The 24,636-nt window shown below is 35.4% G+C and overlaps 2 pseudogenes across 2 annotated transcripts; both read right to left on the bottom strand.

The window, feature by feature from the left end:
- Window positions 1-3,230: 3,230 nt before the first annotated feature.
- Window positions 3,231-15,225, bottom strand: LOC145789214 (glyceraldehyde-3-phosphate dehydrogenase GAPCP2, chloroplastic-like; annotated as a pseudogene). Its single transcript, XR_014330656.1, has 7 exons — window positions 14,400-15,225; window positions 5,952-5,990; window positions 5,625-5,725; window positions 4,538-4,981; window positions 4,253-4,337; window positions 3,655-3,744; window positions 3,231-3,590 (listed from the first exon to the last, which is right to left on the bottom strand). The product of XR_014330656.1 is annotated as a glyceraldehyde-3-phosphate dehydrogenase GAPCP2, chloroplastic-like (transcript).
- A 294-nt stretch (window positions 15,226-15,519) lies between these two features.
- On the bottom strand, window positions 15,520-20,653 carry LOC145791031 (ABC transporter C family member 10-like; annotated as a pseudogene). The gene is made up of 5 exons (XR_014330657.1): window positions 18,135-20,653; window positions 17,559-17,860; window positions 17,383-17,469; window positions 16,014-16,592; window positions 15,520-15,888 (listed from the first exon to the last, which is right to left on the bottom strand). The product of XR_014330657.1 is annotated as an ABC transporter C family member 10-like (transcript).
- Between the last annotated feature and the right edge of the window lie 3,983 nt (window positions 20,654-24,636).

Here is a 24,636-nt window from a genome sequence, read left to right as displayed (position 1 = left end):
AATAGGAATCTGAACGTTGTTTGAAGTAATAGATTCTTGATTAGAATTATTACTTGATTCTCCAATGCTTAACGTTGAAAATGATTTGTTAGGAAAATCTTTTTCAAATACAGAAGTTGATCTTTTAATTTTTGAAACTGTATTTTCAATATATAAATTTTTTCTTGATGTTTGCATTTGTAATTGTGCAGGTTTTTTTGTTTTAGAAGATTCTCCTTGTCCCACTAGGTCTTGGATTAACCATTGTTGAGGGACTTCTAAATCGCTCCAATTCATTAGACGAGGTTGTATTACCGTGTCAAATGGTCTTGGTTCAAAGATTTCAACGATTTTATTATCGTTTGATCTTGTTTTCGTTTCAAGAAATTTGGTTAATTCATGAATTGTTTTCCAACGAATAGCCAAATCATGAGAATTTGATTTCATTCCTAATCCTTGTGTTTTAATTCTTATTCTGACTGTATCTTCAATATTATGATCATTTATGGAAATAAAGAAATTTGGTCTGACATTAAACCAAACTACTCCATTAGTCAAATTAGACTGAATTCCTCCAATGATTGCTTTCATTGGATCGGAAAATCTTTTATCAAAAATTACTGCCAAAATAGGAGTATCTATCCCTTGGCGAAATAAGGCTGTTATGGTTACTTGAATTTATCCAATATGAATATATTGAATTTCAGGATATTTCTTTTTCCATCTTGCAACCTTTTTCTTATCAAAAAAAGGAATATCAATATTTCCTTCTTCTGACCATTTTGCTTGAGTGTTACCACTGTATTGTTCAAACACTCTTGCTGAAAAGAAGTTGAATTTTGAAAGTTTGTAAATTTCTGGAACAGCAACTTCTTGCATTTTTTCGAATGTTGCTAATTCTTCGTCAGTAAAAGTTTTTTCTTCTTCGATTACATCTCCAAGTCGAATTACCTACAGTTCTTCTTGAGATATATTATCTACTTCTTGAGATATTTCTTGACTATTATTAGTCATCATGAAGATTAGTTCTTCATCTGAACTTTCTTCATCACTAGAAATTTCATATAAGATTTCTTCTTCATCAGAAATTTCTTCTCCATATATTATTTCAAAATCTTGTTCTTCAAGAACTTTGATCATTTTCTTTGCACTTTTTTCCCTTTTTGAGCATTCGGGTGCATAGTGATCTTCTTCGTTACAAATGTAACATTTACAAGTTTTCTTTTTTGAAACACTTGTTGGTTTCTTTTTTCGAATATACTTTTTCTTTTTTGAAAAAGTTTTGTTCTTCTTCCAAGGTTTCCATTTATATCTTCTACGTTTTTTGAAAAATCCTTTCCTTTTAAGAAATGTATTACAACCAATTTTTCAATTTTCTTTTAAAATTTTATCACAACATTTTTGACCGTATTGTGAGTTGGAAATTTGATTTTTTATTTGTTTTTTCGCTTTTGCTTCTAGACACCGATCTACTATCAGTCTTATAACATAATTAATGCGAAAACCAAGATTATCATATTCTTCCTTCCCTATTTTTTTAAAAAAAATCAGGATATGTTTTAATACATAACTCATCCCATGGATTAGGGACAGTTGGTCTCAACTATTGGAATTTGCAAGGGTAAGATATGAAGCAATAACTTGTAATGCCCAAAGCTGCCATACATTTCTGTATGCATTTGGTGCCTATTCTAATTGTTTTCATCTGCTCACATCCACCTGACTGATGAATAATATCTCCTTGAACCACTAGCCCCATGCTGGCGCACTCCTACATACATAGGTCCATAAGTGACTAGGAAATAGGAGCTGATCCCTGTCTGTGTGCACATGTGCGCCTCGCATTTCTTCCCTGATCTATATCTCTAGTCCAGTGCAGTCTTTCCAAAGAGGGAACTTACGATAGGAACGATACTTGTGGTCTAGCTTCCCTATCAATTGGATTCTAATCAAAATATAGTTTTACAACTTTTTTCTAAACATTGGAATTGTTGTGTAAAGTACTGAATTTGGTCGACATCTTGAAATGGTTTTTTAAAGGGTAATTAAAATAACCATATAATGTTAAGGCCATGGGTATTCTTTCCTCTCTATGGAGTACAGCACAAGGTGATGTCGACATCACTAACATTTTTAATGTCGACTGTTGTTACAGATGGTGGACCCTACACTATCAAACTACGATGCAGAAGGTGTTGGGCCATATCTCATTGAGGAATTTGTTGAATACGAGGATGGCATCATTCAAAAAGGTCAGTTGAATGACTGGAGCTAGAAATGTTGATGTTGTGGTGTATGATATGATGAAGTGTGTCCGATTTAGTATGATTCTGAGTTGTTTTACCCCATGATTGAATCTATTTTATGTTCAAACCAGAAATTTGTTGAAATACAAAAGAGGGACAATACTGAGTGGTGTTGGTATTCTTTTTCAGTGATGGGATTATTGATTTTGATTATATGAATTTTTTAATGAAATAAATGCTAGGGTACATGCAGCTCTGTTTGGTGCAATTTATGGGGTTAATTATAAACTGAAAAATAATATATTGAGAAAGAAATGGATACTTTATTTTAGTCTCTGCTTTCTAATTATCAATATATGTATATATATATATATATATATATTTGGAGAAGGTTTTAGTATATACAACACAAATATATAACCTAATCTAGGAGAGGGGAGATGATACTCAAAACCCACACCTTGTGTCTGGTAAAGAGGGCCTTTACCACTTGGGCTGTCTCTGTCTCCTAATTATTATCAATTTTTATCTTATAAGAAGTTTTACAAAACAGTATTAGACCGTGACTACTTTCTCTCTACACTCTTGCTTTCTACCCGGGGTGAGATATGCTTTCGCAAAGGTGGATGTGGAGAAAAATAAGAGGCATATTTAGAAGCTCCCAAAGTGGGGTCACTCATTATTTTTAAGGTAAATTATACATGCATTCTTAAAATTTAATTGAAATACAAATCACCTCTTATAATTTTGAAAATTATATTTTACTAATTAAAATTTTTAATTTCATAATAAATCGTTTATTTTATTAATAAATAATAAAAATTAATTAACAATTTTTAACGATATTAAAAATATATTTAAATTAATAATTTAAATAATTTTATTATTGTATAAGAGAATAATTATGATTTTTATTTTTTAGTTAATTTTGTTAAATAAAAAATTTTAATAAAAAAATATATGCCAAATCACAAACAATGTGTCTTAAACAAACCTTAGATGGTATATTTGTAATTTACCCTTATTTTTAAAATAAAAATTCTTTCCCACATGTTCTTATGGTGACCCGAGATAAACACACGGCACAAACAAATCATATATATGTATTACTAAAGTGAGTTCATAGTCGTGTGGAATCTTCATTATTTTTAGGTCCCGTTATGAAACTCAATAGAAAGGCTCAAATGATATGATGATGATAACAAAGACCAATTAAACACAAAAATGACTATGAAATTTATAAACTACTTTTAACTAAAATCAATGCAGGCTCCAAAAAATGAAACAGCAGTCTCCTCCTCCCAGACCACTTAGTTGCTGGCAGCCACCAATGCCATGTGCTCTATCAGGTCCAACACTCGGTTGCTGCAATAAAGACCAAATGAATCACCACTAGGTGTCGGTGCACAGAGAGAGAGAGAAGCTGTACCTGTAACCCCACTCATTGTCGTACCATGAAACAAGCTCCATGAAAGATGCATTCAGTCCCATCCCAGCCTTGGCATCAAATATACTTGACCTGAGATAAAATATGCCCCAAAAATGTAAATCAAATAGTAAAGGAGAAAGTCATCGGAACATCAAGGATATAAAAAAAAAAAAAAAAAAAAAAACCCCCAATCAGGGCACTTCAGCTTTAGGGTCATTCACCGGTAAAGAATATGAACAAACTAGATGCAGTGAAACAAATTTCCATAACAAAGGAGATTTTAAAAAAAAAAAAAGAAAAAAAAAAAAAAGAAAAAGGCCCAGAAAACCACGTGATAACAGCCAAAACGTTCCTGCTTCTGCCCCCATACTTCCAAACCAATTGAGAAAGTTTCTTTAATTGAAAAGTGTAACATCAGCACATAAGCTATAGATGGGAAACCAATATGATATAGCTGCTGGTGGAAGGCCAAGAATTTTTTCCATTCAAGAATTTAAAAACACATCTACATTCAGAAGATATTGTGCGGGATATTTAAATTCTTAATGACAATAGTTTTATCAAGATATAAAAATGAGAGAGAGACAACAAAGTTAACCTTGAGTCACCAACAAAGTCATTGGAGACAACCTCCTCAATCTGTGTACCCGAGAATGCCTTTCAGCGACCCCTCTGAAGCATACCTATAATTGAAATATCAAGGGTGCCTTAGTTTTTTTTGTTTTTTTTGGTATGTCAAAGGTGATTTAGTACTTACCAATATGATGTTAATTCATGCCTAGGAACCTCACATCAATCAATCATGAGAGAGAGAGAGAGAGAGAGAGAGAGAGAGAGATTGTATATGCAAGGTGGATAAGAAAACAAAAAATGGCAAACATACTTTATGGCTGCTTTAACATCTTCATAAGAAGCACTATTCTCAAGTCGACAAGTTAAGTCCACAACAGAAACATTAGGAGTTGGGACTCGGAAGGCCATTCCTGTGAGATTTCCATTAAGTTCTGGAAAACACCTCAAAATTACAAGGAGACACCTCATGACTCAGGATAAGGTGAAGCTGGCATAGTTTGCATAACATTAACATCCTGTCACATCCTATCTCCTCATTTTAACCATTCAGAAGATTTCACAGAAAAATAATTTGTAGACATAGGATCAAAATTTTTGAAAAGCGGTAACTGGTATTTGTCCCACCAAATCCTCAAGTCAACCGCCTTTCCAATTACAATGCTAAATATGCCCACATGTTGCGCCAGAATGGTATCCTTAAAACCTACTTCCCACCATCCTGAAGAAAAGTAAGGGAGTCCATGGTTTTCTCTAGCTGTGAAAAATCCAAAATACATGCAAGTGAATTTTCTTTCAATCTCTTGTAGACTTTTTATAACTTGTAAAGTGTAAAAGCTGCCCCAACTCCCTCGGGGTACTTAACCCAATTCCAAGATCTTGCAATGAAATCAACAAATATTAAGCAAACATAACATTAACCTAACTCGGTAGCAGCAATTACATTCCACAATATTGCGGCTGAGATAAAAAACTATTTGAGTTTAGCCAAGTTTATGTTGTTCAAGGTCAATCAGCTACCTTGAAGTTGACTAAAAATAACACCAAGTTCAAGCTCCTGAACTGAAAGTATTATTTTCAAAAAAAAATTAGCAATTTAAGATAGTGAGGTTTGCAATTTGAGTTTCAGTTTTGTTATTCAAAAAAACTTCTTAATCTAGCAAGGATGCTTGGGATCGTACACCAAGAACTGCATGTACAAGTCAGATTCAAACTTGGGTCATCAAATGAGCTACAATTATCTTTTAGCAACCTGAGCTTGCCAAGAACTGCTAAGTTCAACTTACAGCCCAACAATTGGAAGGAGATTATGTTACTACTGAAAATACACTACATCTAAAACAATTCAAGATGTCTAGGGAGGAACCCAAAGAAAATAGAAGCAAAGCACAATTTCTTACCATGTACTTAGCATCAACAAAAGGATCATTGACAGCTACAACATCCATGTCATCCCTAGATGTTGCTATCCATAATACCAATCTTCCAATCCGACCAAAACCTGAAAAAGTAAGCAATTTGAGTTAGTTCAGTTTTGTTAGTCAAAATAACTTCTTAATCTAGAAAGGATGCTACGGATCATGCACCAACAACTACTTACAAGATCAAATATTTTATTGAAGGAAAATAAATTACATACATAGTCAATAAACAACTGAAACAAGGAATACTACGGGATGTTGGTTGAAGAACAACTGAAACATGACAGAAACCATCAACAAACATACCATTGATTCCAACCTTTGTCTTCCCACTGCTTTGTGATTCTAAACAAAACAAAACAAATATAAAATTAATATTAAAATAATATGTGCATAGATAATGCACCAACAGCATCCAATCATGAGAAGAATTGTATATCAATCAAATAAAAATCCTCAAATGCAGAGGTAAAATATGCAACTATTAATCCATAAGGGGAATATTACATTCAACCATAACCCAAAACCACCAATATTAGAAGTATAACATAAGAAGAAACAAAAAATTATAAACATAAACAGATTTTAACAAATAAATAAGAAATTACTATCTCATATCAGTTAGATGAGTACAAAAGTCAATTAACTACACATTAGATTTCACAAACCCGAGCCAAATTTGAAGTATATATCTATATATATGGAATCAAAACAACTACCAAATCAAACAAACATGAAAAACAAAGGTGAAAGGGGCAGTTTCAAAGAAGGGGATTTCGGTCTGGGGTTTCATAGAATGGAGATGGAGAAAGGGAGAGAAACAAGTTGCAGAGAGAGAGAGAGACATACATTGAGGCATGTAGCTTGCTAAAAAAAGTATTTTACTCATCAACTACAAAATGTATAATCACACTATTAATTGGCATAATAAAAATATTTAAAATTTTAGAAACTATAAATATTGTAATCAAGTCACAAAGATTTGTGATATAAAATACAAAATACATAACTGCATCACTAATTGGCGTAACAAAATTGTTTAAAATTATAGAAAATCACCAATGTCGTAACTAATTTTCAAAATTTCATAACATTAACCAAAAATTATGTAACTATGCTCTAATTGGTGTAACAAAAACATCTAAAATTTTTAAAAACCACAAATGTCATAACCAACTAACAAAATTAAATAACATCAACTACAAAATGTGTAACTGCACCACTAATTGACATAATAAAAATAATCAAAATTTTTACAAATTACAAATGTCATAACCAACCCATAAAATTCCATAACATCAATCACAAAATGCGTAACAACACAACTAATTAATGTAGTGAAAATATACAAATTTTTTATAAACCATAAATATCGTAATCAAGCAACAAAGTTTCATAACTATTATCATAAAATGACTAACAAATCACTAAAAATCGTAGAATCACCAATCGGGATCTCTAATGATACAAATAAACACAAAATGTAATGACAATAATTAAATAATTTAATCAACGACTTAAAGCCATGGAACAGAAAATGAGAGTTAGAGAAGATTACCCAATAGAGCAAAAGGAAAGGGAATATGAGAAAGAGAGACTGAACGAACTTATCGCCTATGAAAATAATGTCAAAGATGGTGTTGTTTCCGATAAGGAACATCGGAGATATCTAAAGTGAAATCCAGCTCTAACTCTCAAACCGGGAATCCGATTCGAGTCTCGTCTTCTCCCACAAGTCTCTCGTACCTAGGCGATCGTGTGTGCCAAGTTCCATGCTACTCCGACGCTGTTTGGTGATTTTGGGGCGTTAACACCTCGAATTCTAAGTTTTTTAAGAAACTAATTTGTCTAAAGTAAAATCCGGCTGTAACTCCCAAACCGAGAATCCGATTCGAGTCCCGTCTTCTCCCACAAGTCTCTCGTGCCTAGGTGGTCGTGTGTGCCAAGTTTCGTGATAACTTAAAGATCTTCCTGAATCATAAATGTTTTACATAAAATTTGTCTTCTTGATAACTTAAAGATCTTAGTAAAGTGAGTACACCATATGTAAAATCAGAGAACTACTAGAAATAGAAAGAGAGACAATTAAAGAGAATTGGAGCCTACCAATCAACAGGAGCCTACCAATTAGCGTGAATCTAGCCTATCCTGCCATGGCTATAAAGCTCAACTAATAAAATAAATTGAAATTCATTTGATAGGTGTAAATTAAAGTTTCATTTATTTATTTATTTATTGCTAGGCCAAAAAGGATGAAAAATAGGACTAAAAGTATGTACACATAATGAAAATTTTAAACTATCCCATAACAACTTAAAATTTTAAATTAACTAACTAAGAACAAAATAGGACTAATAATGCTAAACTACCAAATATATAAAGCCAAATAATAACATAGCATATCTATTTCATAGAAATCCATTCTTATTTCATAGATTTGTAACAAACCAAACCCAAAGAATAAAATTTGAACTCAATTTTGAACCACACAGAAATTCATATTTCAGTCAAAGAATTTTTACAAGCAAAACTTGAAAATTAACAGGAGTTCACAAGAATAAATAAATAAATACTAGCGGTTAAGGCACATGCGATGCGTGTGTAAATTTTTTTAAAAAAAATATGCAATTGAGTCAATAAAAATTGGTTAAGCCGAGATTATTGTTTATCTTCACCTGTTGAAATTTGTAGCAATTTACAAGTTGAAGTTAAACCGAAGTAATGCTTAACGCTTGTTGAAATTTGTAGCAATTTACAAGTTGAAGTTAAGCTGAGATTATTGTTTATCTTCACTTGTTGAAATTTGTAGCAATTTACAAGTTGAAGTTAAACCGATGTAGTGCTTAACGCTTGTTGAAATTTGTAGCAATTTACAAGTTGAAGTTAAGCTGAGATTATTGTTTATCTTCACTTGTTGAAATTTGTAGCAATTTACAAATTGAAGTTAAACCGAAGTAATGCTTAACGCTTGTTGAAATTTGTAGCAATTTACAAGTTGAAGTTAAACCGAGATTATTGTTTATCTTCACTTGTTGAAATTTGTAGCAATTTACAAGTTGAAGTTAAACCGATGTAGTGCTTAACGCTTGTTGAAATTTGTAGCAATTTACAAGTTGAAGTTAAACCGAGATTATTGTTTATCTTCACTTATTGAAATTTGTAGCAATTTACAAGTTGAAGTTAAACCGATGTAGTGCTTAACGCTTGTTGAAATTTGTAGCAATTTACAAGTTGAAGTTAAGCCGAGATTATTATTTATCTTCACTTGTTGAAATTTGTAGCAATTTACATGTTGAAGTTAAACCGAAGTAATGCTTAACGCTTGTTGAAATTTGTAACAATTTACAAGTTGAAGTTAAGCCGAGATTATTGTTTATCTTCACTTGTTGAAATTTGTAGCAATTTACAAGTTGAAGTTAAACCGAAGTAATGCTTAACGCTTGTTGAAATTTGTAGCAATTTACAAGTTGAAGTTAAGCCGAGATTATTGTTTATCTTCACTTATTGAAATTTGTAGCAATTTACAAGTTGAAGTTAAACCGAAGTAGTGCTTAACGCTTGTTGAAATTTGTAGCAATTTACAAGTTGAAGTTAAGCCAAGATTATTGTTTATCTTCACTTGTTGAAATTTGTAGCAATTTACAAGTTGAAGTTAAACCGAAGTAATGCTTAACGCTTGTTGAAATTTGTAGCAATTTACAAGTTGAAGTTAAGCCGAGATTATTGTTTATCTTCACTTGTTGAAATTTGTAGCAATTTACAAGTTGAAGCTAAACCAAAATCATTGTTTGGTACTTGTTACAAGTTAAGAAAAGTTTACAAAATAGAAATTAAAACAGTATATGTTAATCCTTATTGAAATTTGTAAGCAATTTACAGGACAAGTACTTGCCGAGGTAAATCGTCAAGTGGCATAACCGAGGTGTGTCACCCCGAGAAGATTGCACAAAAAAGAAAGAGTACACAAGACATGCAAAATATTCTAAAGTATAGAATCATGCAAGAACAGTTAGAAGAAGACAAAGATACAAGCATTCAGAAAAAGAAAGTTGAGTTAGCATTCACAAAAAGGCACATCGGCCATATGCAAAACTTACATCGTCTAAAGAAACAAAGAAGTATAAGAGTACAAAAGACAAGAAAAGAAAAGACATGACATCAAAACTAAGATTCCCCAACATCGGCAGCAGGCTGGGTTTGGACGTCAGAGGACTGCTGAGAAGATACCTCGGCCGCCTTCTCCGTCGCAATCTCGGCATCAATTTGGGCAAGGGTCTCATCAATACTATTATCAGCAAGAAGTGAATCCGATGATACCTTTGGAGGAATCACATCCTGGGGAACCTCCTCAACCTCCTCATCTTGAGTTAAGTCTAGGACTTGCTCATTTTGAGGAGGGGACTTGGACGCAGTAGCCTCCTTGGCTTTTCTCACCAAGGCATCATCCTCTTCCTCATCTTCAGATTCTGAATCTTCATCGGGCTGAGCTGGTGGAGGAGGTGGAGGGAATGGAAGAGGAATATCATCGGCATTCCTCAGAGGCGAATCATCAAGGACATTGAGTTTTTTCAGAAGAGACATCCAACCAAGGGTGAAACTCTTGTTGCATGCCTGCTTCACTTGAAGTTCATAAGCCTCAGTAACGTCGGCCATGCCTTGAGTGTATGCCTTTTCATCAGCTTCTTTGATTTCGGCATCTTTGGTGGCCAGGGCCTCCTGAAGCTCCTTTTTGGCCTGGGCCATTTTCTCTTCGGCCTCTTTTCTCTGGGACTCGGCAACCTTCCTTATGGCCTCAGCAGAATCGGCCTTCTCTTCGGCCTCAGTCTAGGCTTTGATAGCAGCCTCAGCCTGATCCTCTAACTTCTTCATTTTTGATTGAAGGTTTTTATTGGCCTTTTGAAGGGCAGAAAACTCCCTCTTCATGTCGATCAATTTCTCCTGATTTTCAAAGGCTTGCATAGAGAGAGAATGGGCATACTGAATGGCCTGAAAAAACACAAGGCAAAAGTTATTTGAAAAATTTTACAAGTATGAAAAGGAGAAAGAAAGACAAGTTACCAAGTGAAGACACTTACTTGAATAGAACGTTGAAGCATGAAAGCATAGTTCTCATACTCGCTCATCTTGGCGTTCCTGTCAAGATCGCCTGGAAGAAGTAGAGCATTGCTGAGGGCAACGCCGACATTGATGTCATCAGTGCTATCACTAGCCATAACAGGCTTATCTTCTAAAGTAATTTCAGGTGCCCAGGGGACGTCTGGTATTTTGGACCCTGAGGTCGTTGCAGAGGATGACCTCGGCTTCTTTGAATTTTGAGATTCTGATGGCTGGGTTTCAGAGTGCCTCTTCCCAGTAGAGGGTTGAGATTTGTCACTCTCAGTCAGCTTGGAAATTGGTAAAGTATCCTCAGATTCAACCTGAGTTACTTTAGCCTTTGGCAGAGCTTTTTTAACTCTTTTCGGCTTCAGTGGGGGCATGGTTTGTGTTGGCTGAGTTTCAACATCAGAAGGGAGGCTGGCTAAAAGGTCTTTTGCAACTGGTTTTGGGCGACCCATCTCGACAGTAAGCACGAGTCGTCGCCGACGTTTTCGTTCTAATATTGGGACCAGGTACGGAGCCGAAGTTGATGGCTGATCAGCTGGATCGGATGTTGATCCTTGATCTGTTCGTGATGTGGATGCAGTCAATGGAGTTGTAGCAGAGGGTGGAGACAGGTTTTTCTACTTCCTTTTGGGAACGTCGGGCAAAGTTGACTTATATGTTGGAATAAAATTGAAAAGCACAGACGCTTTCCTTTTATGGACTGGCAAGTTTAGAAGTTTCTTCAAATCCTTGCTGGGAACAAAGGATTGGCGAAAGTTTTTCGGTGGCTTACGAACAGCTACAAGAAGAACAGACGTCGGAAACAGACAAAGTATTTAAGACTTTGAAAGAAAACAGGCAAAGCTGAATACTGGGCTCTTACCCTTGCCCTCTAAAACTGATCGAGGAAGAGGATAGAGATGGATGTCCTCATCTGGAGCAAACTCCCAATTTCCCGAGGTAATGAAATAGGCATCCCCAGCCCCCTTGTTGGAGTCTGGGAGGTCGGCTACAATTTTGAATTCGGTAGACCTCGGCTTAAGGTAATAAATGTAGCATTTTTCTTTCAAATTAAGGGCACACATGGTATAGCAGTTCTGGATATCGGCTAGGGTGATCCTAGCATTTTCCTGTTTAGCTAAGGCTATGATGCCATTGATCACTCGGTAGGAATTGATTGCCAATTGCATGGGATTCAACTTATAATAGTGAAGAATCTCACGAAAAATGATGTTGAGTGGGAGCCGGAGTCCGCACTCAGTGAAAGCTACAATGGGAAAGGGCATCGAATCATCTGTGGGCATGATGGAGTCGTTATCTCCAGCCAGCCTCAGATGGACATCGGCAGGGATAGAGAACTCTTGCCTAAAGTACTCAAGTTTGGTCGGGGTATCTACCCTATGTCTCCATATACCTATGATATCGGCCTAAATTAGAGGGGTTGGATTTCAGAGAAAAAATGTGTTGAGAGAGTTAATAAGACCTCGGCAAAAATCTAGGTAAAGTACTAGTTTCAATTTTTTCCTAAATTATGGGTTCTGCACAACAAATCCCAAACCTAGGTCTATGAAAGCAAGGGTTGAAGGCACGGATCTGGAAGACAAAAAGGCAAAGACGTGCTTTAGAATCAAGAACAGGGATGGGCTATCAAGAGCATAAAGAATACGAGAAATAAATGGTCAAGAATAGTAACAAGAGTGCAAGAAAGTGGTGAACAATATGTATTCAAGATATGGGCAAGATCAAAACCATTTGAATAAATATGTTCAGATATGTGATTCGCAAGATTTGGAACAATAATGGCAACAAGTAATGAAGAATATCAAAAGAATTGAAAACGAAAGGGACAGTGGCTTACCAGAAAAAAGTGAAGCCGGTATGAAGATTGCCGAAGTCAAACGACAGTTACAGATGTAACAAAAACGACGAAAGCTTCATAGGAAGGGAGAAAGGAAGGTAGTTTCAGAGCTTGAGGACTGGAGCAATGGCGTATTCAAGAGCTAGAGAGAGAAAAAGCGAAGAGAAATCGAACGCAAAAGTGAAAAAACGAAAAAAGGGGGAAAGGTTTTGTCAAAAATTTGAAATAGCGGAAAAACGGAGCATTAAATGCGCCTGGAACAACGCATACGTCAGACGGCGCCCAGAGATGCAAGACGGCTTGCAAGCTTGTCATGGGCACGATCCAATGAAGTGGAGATGTATGAATGAAACGGTTGAGTAAATGATGCGTGACAGCTCACACACGTGAAAGAGTTCATTGGAATTCTTGTTCTCTGAAGAAAACATGTCTGCCTGAAATGAATGATCTCGGCTGAGGGGTTCTTGTGCCGATGTACAGGAAGAAGTACCGATATCGGTTCCATCACCTCAAAATGCCGAGGTAATAGAACCTAGGGGGCAGTGGTGGGGATATATTTTATGAGTACCAACATGTGGCAAGGTGACGCCGATGTGTCAGCCGAGGTACCACGTGTCCTGGTCATTATGCCGAGGTTATCTCCGAAGATATCGGAATCCGAGATAAACGGATAAGGGACAAGAGTCCTAGAATGAAGAGGAGACTTAGTTAAGATGAGGATAAAGCTCTTAGGGAGTTTATCTTTATCTCTTGAGGAGTCCAAAGTAAGTATTGAATTGGAGTCCATAGAAGTCAGACTTCTAGTGAGACTAGGATTGAGTTAACTATAAAAGAGAGGCACCCCCGTGGGTCTAAGGTACGCAATTTATGCTTTGAGCAGTGAGTTTAGCACTTGATTATCTTTGAGAGATATACTCACTTGATCGTCGGAGTGCCCCCAGGTGGAAGAACCACCGCCAGAGCCTTCTTTTTTTGTTACAGGTTAGCTGAAGTCATCTATTCTGCCAGTGCTCTTTAGCTGATTACTAAACGGGTAGTGTGATCAGAAAATCACTCACACAGGAATCATTAGCGGATTATAGTTCCATCACTTCCAGCTTATGAAAAGAGTAGCACTGTAGATTTTGAAAAATTATTTACATTTTTTTGGGGGAAAATGAAATCCGTTATCAGACGTGTTTATTTAAGTTAATAGTTTTCATTTAGGTTAATAGTTTGCAAATTTTTTGAAAAATAAAAGTATAAAATAGTACCCTAATGTGTTGTTTGGCAACATTTATGCCAAGAGAAGGTTTCCACTAGTAGGAGGTGGTGGCTAAAGGTGATTTTCATTAAGAGAAGGTGATCAAAGGTGGTTGCTGCCTGCGGGAAGTGGTTGGCAGAGGCTAGAGGTAGTTTCCAGCTGCAGGAGGTGGTGGTTGTCAAAGGACCTCACTGGTGACGGTGGCTAGAGGTGGGGGTGGCCGGTGGGGGTGATGAGTGATGGGTGGTGGCCAAAGGCGATGAAAGCAGGACGAAGGAATGAATTTTTTTTTTTCCCTTCTAAACAAGTGCAACTAACTTCTTATTTTAAAACAAGAATTTAGTACAATTTGTGAAGTTTTGAAAACAAAAATAGATGCCAAACTAGTTTTTGTTTCCAATTTTCAATTTTTTTTTTAAATATTAAAAAGAAAACCATAAATATAAATGTAACCAAACATACCCTAAATAACTTTTTGTTTTCAAATGAACTCTAATTTGCTTGGGATATAGCAATAATAACTATATATAAAACCAAATTAAAAATAAAAAATTAGAAAAGTACCACCCACCAGAGCTGAATGTTCCAGGAGGAAGCAAAACCATGCAGAGTGCTGATGAGGAGAGAACAACTGCACTAAGTACTCCAAGCCGTTCGATCAACCACTCATTTGCTGCAAAACAGTGGAAAAATGGGCTGGCATTTATATCAATGAGGTCAAGATTCTTTACGAAGAATCATTCCTCCTTCCCAAAAGCTCTTATCGTCATCAATCCTACTATGGATTCAGCAAGATGGTTTGCCACGAAAGACTTTGTTGTGCCATTGATTCGCATCAATTCTTTCGCGGCGCTAAGGTAGTATCTCTGTTGTCAATAATCAATGCCAGTTTACCATTTTAATCATATTTAATGCAAACCATCTGATTTATATAAAATAAAAATAAAAAAAAGTTATATGCAACATTAATTTTATGTTTTTCCATGGATCCAACAGGATTCCCCAGAACCTTGTAGTCACAAAATAGTTGAAACTTACATAGTTCCAATTTGATGCATACTTACTTCAAGCAAATATAATGTCAAATATAATGATAACATGTGAATTGGTGAAAAATATCACTATGACAAGCTATGCTTTTACATTTTTACCTTTTCTACAAACACATATACAAGGACTTCCCCACCTCAATTACTTACCTAATTTGAGTTCACCTATTTCCAAACAATTCCAAAATCTCTGTTTGTCCACGTGTTTTTGCTAAATTTCACTTCATATCTAATTGTCATATATCTCCTAACTCCTAGGGGTAGCTCAGATCTAAAAAACACAAATACAGACACGTGACAGACATTGATATACCAACATAGAAGTTTTCAAAAAATGCAAGACATGACACTTAGGAGACGCGTGCAAAATATATAATTTTATATATTTATTATATGTCAAAGATAAATAACTATTATAGCTCAAATATATGAATATTTAAGTCAAATATAATAAATTTAAAAATGAAGAACAGATATAAATTTACACGTTATTGTTTAATCTTTAGATTCCAATTCAAATTTATGATGTGTTTCATGTATATCTAAGTGTTCGGAAGAGTCTAACGAGTGTCGTGTCGGTATCCAATATTGTGTCAGACACGACACGTTACCTCCTTAGGCTTGGATAATCGATCACCCAAGTTCATAGTCTTAGGTGCTGGCACAGGCTTCTAGGAAGTCTGAGGTTCGATTTCCTCTCTCGTTTGCCTGGCTCATAGTCTTAGGGGCTAACTTCTAAATCTCGAGTTTACACACCCAGCGTCATTCGTCCAAAGGATCTTGCCTAGGCCGAGTTCTCAATCATCAAAAAAAAAAAAAAAAGGGTATTATATCTCCCAAGATTACCTGCAAGAGAATTGTCAAATAAATCATTGGTATGGAGATGAACAGGACTTGCCAGGTAACAGCAGTCAAGACAGCAAGATTAGCATAGGTATTTATGGTAGACGAAAAACTGTAGACAAAGCTAAAGGGAACATCAAGATCAACAATACTCAAATCGGCTGAAACCTACATAAAAAATGAAAAAATAACATAAGAAAACAAAGAAGAGGAAAGGGGGTTAGTTTCAAGAATATCAATGCCAAAAAAAAAAAAACACAGTCAAAAAAAGTTTAACGTTTTGAGATGCTTACCCGACTCAGTATCCTTCCCAAAGGCGTAGAGTCGTAAAATGACATGGGCACACGAAAAAGGGAGTTTGGTAGCTGTGAAAACAAAGATTTTGACGATTGCATACCAAGAGCAACTATGGAGAGAGATCTAAAATACAAAATTAGTGTCGAAGTAAATCCAATCACCAAGTAAACTACAATCAATCGCAATGTGGTGACATTAGGATTTTCAACATTAGCGGCCATCCAAGAGTTTTGTAGTATTGAACCAATCACGAATGCAAGGTGGCAGATAGAAGTCGCGGAGAAAAGCAAGTAGCCTTTGTTCTGATTTAAGTATTGCATGTAAGGCTTAAGACCGATGCCTCATACTTCTCTCTCTTCTTGTTTAATCAACTGGTCCCCTTTAGATTTCTCACCAGTATGAGTTTTTTTGATCTCTTTGGTAGACGTTTCACGCTTCTGAGAAGAAGATACCTCTTCAAGCCTTTCAGCGCCAGCAGTTTCTTTGTGTGCATTGACAAGGTCTTGAAATTCTCGACTTGAAGCCAGTAACTGATGGTAAGGAGCTGCTTGTAGAATTTCTCCATCCGACATCAACTGTCAACCAAAAGAATTGAAATTATTACCAACTGATTGCTTAATAGTGATGAAACTTAGCAATGTTATATACAGTTAGTTCCCTTTGGACTCAACCTCTAGTAGAAAATAGAATATTCACTTGGCTATACACACTAAATGAATTCTGTTCCCTCAAAAAATTTACTTGTGACAGATCCAAAAAAGTTATATGGAAGTATGACTTCATTTTTCAGCAATCAAAACCTACTTCCTAAACTTTCACAATTAGAAAAAAGTGTGAAGGTTTTGAGGTACTTCAATTTTTTTGTACCTGAAACCTTCATATTTCCATATAAGCCTTCATACTTGCTAGACTTTCCTAATAAGAAAAAGTAACTTTTCTAGCATTTTCCAAGCACGTTAACTTTTTTAGCAGCAACTTTATCACAAAAAAGATTATTTATTTATATTATTAAAAAAACACTACTAAAAAAGCATTGGGCAAGCCAGCCATTAAAAGCATTCATCAAAGTTATATGGAAGTATGAAGGTTTTGAGGTACTTCAAGAACAGGAAAGTCTTGAGGTCCTAGGATTCATTAAAGATGTAGACAAGTATAAGTTTGGAACTATAATTAAGAAATCCGTTAAAAAGGAGTCAGTCACCATTTCATAGAAATGATCAGTAAGCAAATTGGCTTAATTTTAAGGCTATGTCATCGTGGTTGGATGGTCGAATTGCAGCAAGAATTAGAAGAAAAAGAAGAAAAAAAAAAACTAATTTTATGAAGAACAGTGTGAAAGACAGCACCCAAAGAAGTTAAACTGACCAAAACAGAATCAAATGCAGGAAGAAAATCCACTTGGCGGGTGACAAGTAAGACCGTCTTCGTTGAAAGAGCTGCCATAACATATTCCTGCCATAATGAAATGAATTTTCTCCATAAGATTGTTGCGGGCAACAAGAATAAAATTGCAGTACACTAAAAAAAAGTAATTACATTACATTAAATAGGCTCGAACAAGTGTGTGCATTAACAGCGCCGAATGGGTCATCCAATAGATATATATCAGCATCCTGATATAGTGCACGAGCAAGTTGGATCCGCTGCTTCTGACCACCGCTGATTTCAGTGAGGTCACCGTAGGGTAGCAAGTCAAGGTCCTTTACCAAGGAACACTTCTCTAATGTTTCCTGGTATCTCTCATTATCCAATCCCGACCCAAGTAAAATATTCTCTCTTATTGTTCCGCTCTGGATCCATGCTGATTGAGAAACATAGGCAATAGTCCCATATACATGAATTTGTAAAATAGAGCAAATGGATCCAAATTGGTCATCGACAACAAAATTTCCCCCAATCTAACGAAAGGGGGAGCGAGTTACACTACAACAAATTGACACATAATAGGAAACAATTAGCGAAAGAATAAAACTCCACACCTTGCTAAGTTTTATTTTTCTAATGGCCTCTTTTAGGGAAAGAACAGTGCAGGATTAGTATAAAAATAGTACAGTGGTTGTGAAGTTGAGGTGTACTTAATAGCTATGAATGAATGAGAGGAAGTGAGCAGCAAGAATTTACAGTTCCCTGGATATTTGGAACCTCTCCTAGGATTGCAGCTAGAAGAATCGATTTGCCTGAACCGACATCTCCACATAGAGCCACCTTTTCACCAGCTCGAACCTCTAAATTAATATTTCTAAGCGTGGGCTTTAACGGACTCTCTTCCCACGAAAAACTAGCAGAATTGATGAAAATGCTTTGGCTCTTCATTCCCATGTTGCGTTTTTGCCTGATATTTGTGTTCTCTAGCTCAAGTGCCTCAAGAAATTTCATAATCCTAGCGAATGCAACTTTCGCTTGAATAACAACCCCAATTACATCAGGAATACATCTATCAGGCTCTTGAACAAGTCGTAAAGTCACTACAAATGTGAAAACATTACTAGCATGCAAAGGCACTCCGAGAAAATAGCATGCCCCAAAAGTGGCAGTTGAGACCAACACCGGGGATACCCAGAAGAGAAAGCCATTGTATGCTTTAAGCATTTGAACTGCCGATAACCATTTATATTCCACTTTCCTCAAGTTTTCGATGACATTCTTGAAATGACTTTCCCACACATAGAGTTTCAACACCTTCATGTTCACCAGCGCCTCTGAAGTAGCCTTGAGCCGATCATCTTGGGCCACCATGAGCTTAGACTGGAACTTATGCTGCAATTTTGCAAGCGGGGCATTGCAAAGCACAGTAAGAATTATCACCACCAAGGATGCAATTGTCGCAAGCTTGACTGCGCGAAATAGGATTATTAAGGCAAGAAAGAGCTGGAGGCTCGTTGTCCAAGTTTGATGAAACCACAAAGGAAACTCTCCGATCCGATAAGCATCAGTGGAAACATAGTTCATTATCTCACCGGCCGAGTGCATCATTTTCGAAGCATTGGATAGTCTTAATTGCTTCTTATAAATGGCTGCTGTTAGCAAAGACCTCACTTTTAGACCAATAAGTCTGCTTCGAAAATACCATTGCCTTTGTGCTAAGGACTCAATGCTCCTAGAAAAGAAAAGTAAGATGGCCAACACATACCCCTCATTTTTGAAACTTTCTCTGCCCTCGGCAACCTCAATGAAGGTGTTGAGAATAAGTGGACCAGTAGATAGAGTAACAACTGTTAGCAGTGCGAACAATCTGGACATAAATATCTCCTTCCAGCGGCACGAAACTATTGTCCACAAAACCGATGGTTGGGATGATGGGTTGAGTTGTTTTTGCTCATTGAATTTCTCTGTGAATAGCAAGTAACAAGCTTGTGCTTGATCTTCCTTGCGCAATTTGGGTATATCTTCATCCTCAAGTGTTTTCTCCCTCCCCCTTTTCATCAATGGGTTCAGCCACCAAAAGGTCATTTTATTGAAAAACCTAGCTTTCGCAAATGGAGTAATGGTGACAACAGACTCGGTTTTACTACTTCCATCGACCTCACTGTTTAAGGGGGTACATAGATTCTCATCAATTTCTTCATATTTGTAACCCATGTAAGTGCATAGCAATAACAAACTTGCCCCTAAAAAGGACAGTATATCCAAAGCTACCTTACTTGACACTTCTTTGATAAAAATGGCGGTGACAAGGGACAAACAACAAGCAATTGCAGTAAACAAGAAGGCAAGAATTGACAAAACCCACAATGATGCTTTTGGGAAATGTTTTCCTCTAAGGCTAATCATTAAGCCCATTGACAACCATGTTAGTCCTTGAAACAAAACTAGCAACCACCAATGCAGAGGTGAAACAGACCGGGACAACCTTAATTTATCGACTAACATCCAAATACCCAAAATCAAGTATACCAATCCCAAAACCCCATTGAAAATGGCAGATATCATTTGCAAACACGTAACACCACGAAAGTGCTTTGATGGTTTCTTCCGAATGACATTGAATAAGAACACGACCACGAGCAATATGTCAAAACAAATAATCATGGTGTGGTTGATACACGAAGAAGGTCGTGTCACAAACATGAAATCAATGGTGCAAGGCTCTGCCTTACCAGAAGGACAATCGGATTCCCCACAAAACACAGTCCATAGGCCCTCCATTTCTTAGTCTCAAACCCTTTTTGCCCAGCAAGAACTCTGCATTGCATACAAGAATCGGTTTAAAAGCTGCAGTTTTAAATATATTTGACCCTTAGAGGGTTTAAAACCGAGTAAAATGTGTTGTTACTAGTAATTGTAAGATAAAAGTTTAGGAACACAGAAACTGATCACAGAATTGTTGAATATTGGCTCAGATTCTCCATGTGATTGGAAGCCCTAGTTGTCAACAATAGTGGCTGCAAACTGAAGAAAAAGAAGCGAGCTACGGATTTTGGAAATGAGTTTTCAACCGAGCTAGATTTTGTAGTTTGGCCATCATCAAGCTTGTTGGCAGTGGCCAAACTTGACTTTGGCTCTCCCATTTTGTGTATAAATAGGAGTGTATGTGATGGGTTTAGGAAGTAGCAGCAGAGACGTAGAAGTCAGAGAGAGTTTTGTGTGTGTGACTGTGAGTTAAGTTGAGAGTGTTGTCTCCGCCTCCACTGTTGTATTTGTTGTTTGTTCTTTCTGAAATTAGTAAATCTGTCCGTGGGCGTAGGCTAATTGTCGAACCATATAAAACTTGTTTAGTTTTTGTTTGAGTCCTGATCACAACAAGAATCGAATACAACACTCTCAGATGATAATTAGAGGGTTTAAACAGAGTAAAGAGCAAAAAAACTAGGAATATAGAAGTTGATCATAATATCAGCACAATCCTTTCACATAAGTGATTGGTTTGTAGAGATGAAGAACTCAAACCTCCTTGCTTGTAATGAGAAAGAAGAACCAGAAAAGCTCAACCCTGTAAAAACTTTTTGCTTCTCCTCCCCCACAAACTCTAAAACTGTTTTGCAGATTCAAGAACAGAAACATATATAGTAAACCACAATAGTATTGCAGATTGGTTTACTATATATAGTGGAGGATGGTTTACTATTTATGAATTGGAGATTACTATATATGAGTTTGTGAATTCACAAACTTTTAATCCACAAAAAAGGGAAGACAAGATATGAGTTTGTGGGTTTGGTATTATTTATCTATATATATATATATATATCAACACTACAAATTCCGACTTATGAATCAAAATTTACTCAAAAAAATAAAAAAAAAAAAAAAAAATTAGCGTTCAAATTCATGTTACTCATAAACCTTGTACTTCATCAATATAATTTCTACCACACAAACACATTCGGAAATCAACTAAGCCATCATGACTTTCTTAACACCTTAGTCATAAGGAAAGGTCATGATTCAACTTTCCTCAATGGAGAGTTGAATTATAAGGCAAGTACTTAGTGATAGAGAGGTTAACTCTCATTAAGTACAAACACAAATACATTCAAAATAAATTATGAATTAATAAGGTGAGTTCATAACATTTTATCTATATTATTAATAAAAGGAACACCTAAGTTGGTGTCATGAAACTATCCTCCACTTTAGTGCCAAGTGTATGCCAAGTGTATCCTCCACTTTAATGTAAAGTGTTCATTTTGTCATTTAAAAAAATCATTATTAGACAAATAATAGGCGTGAGACTCGAATTATGGACAAAAAACCATTATTTGACAAATAATGGATATGAGACTCAAACTATGAACAAATAATATAATGAAAAAAACTTTTATCACTTAAATCAAATATAATATATATTGTAAGTATTTTATTTTATTTTACTTATTGAAATTACATACATATTACCTGTGTCAATCACTAATATACATATATTTGTACAGTGACAGACATCATTCAATGCATAACAACCACTTTCACGGGTCATGATTGAGACCCCCTCCAATCACCACCCCCACCACCCCACACACACGTGGCGGGTGGTGATTAGAGGAGAAGGAAAAAAGAAAAGAAGGAAAAACTGACCAATCATGTTGAGAGGGGATCAAAGGGGGTGGGGGGAAAGGGGGTCTGGAACATTATTGCCACTTTCTTTTTTTTTTTAGGTCTAAACCGCCAGTATCCGGAAGTCCACAGGACCCCAACTAATCCGGTTCGAGCCGGGTAGGACCACAAGGGCGGCAAAACTCTCCCAACAAGTTTTTAACACAGCTGCGTTCCCATGTCTCGAACTCGAGATCTTGGTTAAGCTAGTTAGCATATCCGCCACATTATTGCCACTTTCATTTCATGTAAAAGGACACTATGCATAACAGCCACTTTCATTTCATGTAAAAGAACACTTCTATCTAGTGTACGAGGCTCTGTTAAAGCTGGAACGGAACAAAATGATTAGAATCCGTAACACCTAAACCGAAAGGTGAGACAAGAAAAAAATAAAATAAAATAAAATATTACAAATGTGAAAAATCACATGTATAAAATAATATTGTATAAATAAAAAATTCATAAATAATTTTTATGCATAATAATGTGATTTATTGTGAATCTTTTATTTTAAAACAAAATACTATTAAAGAATAATTTATTTACAATGGCCCTATTTGGCAAGTTGTTTCTTTTTAGTTTTTTTGGCTAAAATAGTCAATAAAGACAAAATAGATTAAATTAGTCAATATAATAAAATGTTACATTTAATCTATAATCATTTCACTTTTAGCGAAACAACTATCTTTCCAAATACAACTATGTTAGCAAAATTAAAATAGTCAAAAAACTAAATAATCAACTAAAATAACCAACTTCCCAAATAGGACCAATAATGATAATGTCATATCATTCTTATTAAATTTTTTTGTATGAATTTTATATATGTGTTACGGGGTGTAAATTTGGCTCGGCCCATCCGGGCCAGCCCATGTCAAGCTTCATAGGCTCTTGCCAAAAATTGGGTCGGGCCGGGTCAGGAAATTAGGCCCAGACCCAGGGGTATTTAGGCCTTGGGCTGGCCCCTGGGCCTGGGCTTGAGCTCGAACTTGAACAATTTTTTTTATTTTTTTTACCAACTTTTTTTTATTTTTTGCTATAAAAAACATTGAGTCTCGGGCATGCCGGGCCTCGAGTCGAGCCTTGAGTAGGCCTTATGCGGGTCGGGTTGGGCTTCAAAATGATGGCCCAAGGTCTCGGGTTGGGTCGGACCTATGACCAAACGGGTCGGGCCCACCCCGAACCGCGAGGAGGTTTTAGGCGGCGGGCCATTTTTATACTCCTATATGTGTAGAATTTTTCTAAAGAAATATAAGATTTGCACAGTTGACTATAAAATTAAGATTAGTACTGCGGTTTTGCTCAAAAGCCGCATCATATGTACATAAAATCCATTAAACTAGCATATTAGGCTTCGTTTGAGAATTTAGTTATTTTAATTGGTTATTTAATTTTTTTAATTATTTTAATTTGGTTAAAAAATTGTGTTTGAGATGATAATTGATTTTTTTAGTTAATTTGATGGTCATAAGAGAAAAAGTAAAATGATTATAAGTTGGATGCGATATTTTGTTTTATTGGCGATTTTAGCCTATTTTGTATTTATTAACTATTTTAGCCAAAAATCATCTTCTCAAACAAGGCCTTAGAGCATCTCTAATCATTTATCTTTTCTTTTATCAGATTTAAAATTGATAAAAAAAAATTAAAAATCATTTATAATCCTTTTATTAAATAATCATCAAATCAAAAGTCATTTTTTAAAAAGATGAAATATTAGAAATGAATTTTTTTTTATCAAATTTGATGAAAATAAAATTTTGGAATAAGATAGAAATTTTTAGAAAGATTTTAAGAAAAATTGATGAAAAGTTTGAAGCAGTTAATATTAAAATCAAACTTTTTACTCAATTTTAGAATTAAAAAATAAATAAATAAAATAACCCTTATTTCAAAATACCCAAAATTCGGACCCACAAAGTAATTATAGTTGGGTATTTGTAATTAGTTCAAATTATAAGCAATCTTACAAATCAAAGAAAGTAATGGAAACAATTATCTTAAAACTAACAAGAAGACAAACACACAAAACCCATAACCTTTGACAAACCAAGACAAATTACGAAAAATGTTTTCCAACACACAAGAATTGATGATTAGGTTTTGATATTGACGGAAAGGGTTAAAATTTTATGAGGTAGCGTAGCAAGTTTATGAGGACAAAACAAAAAGGCTAAAGCTGAGTGACCAACGAGGACAATGAACACACGAACAAGTCTACGGACCCAAATTTATGATCTTCGAAGATTTTTTGAAAATGTATAATTGAAATTGAATTTGTATATTATGAGATTTACGTATAAAATAAGTGTAATTATTGGATAGTTTAGAAGCATGATCACATAATATTTTATAGTATCATGATTAGTAGAGAAGGCAGAGTATTATGATTTTGTATTTAGTGATTAAGGAATATAAAGAGGCATGGTAAATGATGATCGTTAAAAAAGTATAAATATGTGATATTCTAGAAGTACTTAATAATTTCTCGTAAAATAAATTTAAATCATAAGAAGATAAATCTGAATAATTCTTAAATAGTTCAATATAAATTTATAATATTATTACTATATATATATAGACGAT

This window comes from Camellia sinensis, chromosome 5, assembly GCF_055761805.1.
Source record: "Camellia sinensis isolate YWXY chromosome 5, ASM5576180v1, whole genome shotgun sequence".
In the NCBI taxonomy this organism is placed as follows: Eukaryota; Viridiplantae; Streptophyta; class Magnoliopsida; order Ericales; family Theaceae; genus Camellia; species Camellia sinensis.
Note: the sequence above shows the minus strand (reverse complement) of the source record. Positions and strands in the feature narration are given on the sequence as shown.